Source organism: Furipterus horrens, unplaced genomic scaffold (genome assembly GCF_987537825.1).
Source record: "Furipterus horrens unplaced genomic scaffold, mFurHor1.1.pri manual_scaffold_6, whole genome shotgun sequence".
In the NCBI taxonomy this organism is placed as follows: Eukaryota; Metazoa; Chordata; class Mammalia; order Chiroptera; family Furipteridae; genus Furipterus; species Furipterus horrens.
The window spans coordinates 111144558-111147752 of NW_028327176.1; the positions used below are offsets into that span (position 1 = coordinate 111144558).

The following is a 3195-nucleotide window of genomic DNA, read 5'->3' on the forward strand; positions in this document are numbered from 1 at the left end:
TTTGGTGAAATATCAAATCACCCAGGTGATTCAGCCCCCTTACAGCCCAGACTTGGTGCCCTATGACTTCTGGCTTTTCTCGAAACTAAAATCACCTTTGAAAGGGAAGAGATTTCAGACTGTCAATGAGATTCAGGAAAATATGACAGGGCAGCTGATGGTGATTGGGAGAACTGTGTGAGGTTCCAAGGTGTCTACTTTGAAGGGGAATGAGGTGTCATTGTTCTATGTACAATGTTTCTTGTGTCTTGTATCTTCTTCAATAAAAGTCTCTATTTGTCATGTACATGGATGGATACTTTCTGGGCAGACTTTTGATGGATTGGAAATCTCATTTACTTTTTTTAAAATTATCATTTTCACCTTAAAAAATTAACAATAGTTAAACTTCATAATCCACAAATGATTGCTCTTTTCAGACATAATGCTGTTCTCTATGGTTCAAAACATTTAAAATGTAATTTCAACCCATTTATCATTGTTTATTCCCATCACTAATTATAATTTCTCATTCAGACAAGGCATTAAAAGCCAGAATGCTTTACAAGCACAGATTTGCTCTATATTTTCTTTCTACTTCCACATGCAAAAAAGAAATGACTTACAATTTCTAGATAAGAGTAGAGAAATCAAGCTACTTTTGCAACAACTTTGTTCATATGGCCAGGAAGACTTATATAAAATGTCCTCCTTCCATTTACAAATTGTCATCTTAGGAAGGCAATGCCTGAAGACATCCAATCTGAAACCAGTACTCTACTACTAGGGTACACGATGCCTTTGGAGCTTCATCAATTTTTAACTTTCACAGTACTATCCTTGTCTCACAAAAAAACACTTTCTGCCTGGCTTCTTACAACAGTCAGCATAAAACATAACTTAGTCTTAATTGGCTTAATTGAAGAACAACTGATAAATTTATATTTTAGTGTAAAATTCCACATGATTCATTCAAAAGTCTTCAAACATTCGAAATCTTATTGTTGCTCTTTTCTGGCTGGAACCATGAAAGGTACATAAGAGAAGAAGAAGAGGGTTCTTGCTGTGACAGAAACACTTAAGAAAATGTGAAGGAATTTTGCAGAGCTGAAGATTAAGGACTTGAGAAAGAAGTTTGCCCAAAAGATGCTTTGAAAGACAAGAATAAAATTTATCTATGAAAAAGCTGAGCATTATCAAAAGGAATATGGACAGATATACAGAACTGAGATTCAAATGGCTAGGATTGCAAGAAAAGTTGGCAACTATTTGCACCTATGGAACTGAAATTGGCATTTGTCATTAGAATCAGAGGTAGCAATGGTGTGAGCCCAAAGGTCTGAAAGGTGCTGCAGTTTCTTTGCCTTGGCCAGATCTTCAATGGCACCTTTATTAAGCTTACCAAGGACTTGATTAACATACTGAGGATTGTGGAACCATATATTACATGCGGGTACCCAAACCTGAGGTCAGTAAATGAACTGATCTACAAGCATGGTGATGGCAAAACAAACAAACAAACAAAACAAATTTCCCTGACAGGTGCGTCATTGATTGCTCAATCTCTTGGTAAATATGGCTTCATCTGTGTGGAGGATCTGATTCATGCGATTTATACTGTTAGAAAATGCTTCAAAGAAGATAACTTCCTGTGACCCTTCAAATTATCTTCTCTATGAAGTCAAATAAAGAAAAAGACCACCCATTTTGTAGAAGGTGGAGACCAGATTAATAAACTTATTAGAAGGATGAACTAAGGTATCTGCAGTGGTTATTTTTGTAATCTGGTCAGTTAATAAACAGTGATTGCTTTAAAATTGAAAAAAAAAACTCATTGTTTAGAAAATTGAATATTTCTGTTGGATTCAGCTGCATTACATAGAAATATCTCTATTTATCTTAAGTTGTTTAACAAAACAAAGTGGATGCTTACAGAATGATTGCATAGGTCAGAGATAGGCCATGAGAAATAACCCTTCTAACAACACTGCAAACTTGCTTACAGGGCAAGTTCACCCCACCAGGATGGTGAAGAATTGAAAGACACCACTCTAGCAATGACACTTATAACTGTCCTTCATGCTTGACACCATGAAGTCAAAGACTAGAAAGTTGGACATTATTGTAAAAACAAAGTTGACAGTTCCATATTTCACACGATGGCATCAAATTGGTGAAACCTAATTTTAAGTCAAAATTCTAGCTAGATGGTAGTACAGAAAACATAATAACTTTTGTAGTACAACAGAAAAAGTTCATTGTAGATGCTGAGAGCCAATTTGCCTCCTGTACTGCACAATCTAAACTTCCAAGACTGGTCTTCAAGACCTTCTGTGATCATACCTCAATCTATATTTCCAACATTATATCCCACCCAGTGTATCTTTATATGAATTCTTTTAAAAGATCAACATTTTCTACTTCATTGTGAATAAAAAGAAATTTTCAGAACTTATAAATACCTACATTGCTCATTCCAAAGAAATGTTTTGATTTCAATGGATCATGCATCTCTCTTTTTTTCCTTACAGTATGTACAATTAAAGACTTTTTTTTTCTTGCAATTTTGCTTCCATTCAAATGTTAATTTTAAGCTGACTTGAAATGACCTATAGAATACATGCTTTTTTAATTTAGTTAACATGGCCTATTGCTTTATAAGAAAAATACAAAATTAAAATGATTGTAAGGATCTCAGCTCAACATCAGGGCTATATTACAAGAGATAATATCAACAAATATAACTGTACAATTGAGAACCATCATTGGCACTATGATTATTATACAATTTTTCTAAGTAAAATCTTAAACCAAGGATTGTACTTTATTCTCTTTTTAGTCTTATTTTAAGCATTTGCTCCACTCTACAATAGAATATTATATAACTTACTTCCACATCCAAAATAAATGTTGTAAGAAAAGTTACATTTTAATTTTAGAAATTACACATATAAATATTTAATACTACCTTCACACAATGAGAACAGTTCTATATGAAATAATTTAAAATGACACTTTGTCTTACAGTTTCAACAGCAGATGAAATCTATCCAGAAAATGCAAAGAGAGTAAAACCATTCTTTCATGGCACGGTGTAGACATACCAGCTCATGTGACCATAAAGTCCTAATGGTTGAAGATGAAATTTATGCAGCCTCACTGTTCTGGTGTCACAGTGCTTTTTTGTTAGGCATGGTACAAAAAGTGTCAGTCAAA

The 3195-nt window shown here is 33.9% G+C and overlaps 1 pseudogene; it reads left to right on the forward strand.

Annotated features, from left to right (window-relative positions):
* The first annotated feature begins 1005 nt into the window (after nucleotides 1-1005).
* LOC150007236 (large ribosomal subunit protein uL30 pseudogene) lies at nucleotides 1006-1736 on the forward strand (annotated as a pseudogene).
* Nucleotides 1737-3195: the final 1459 nt, after the last annotated feature.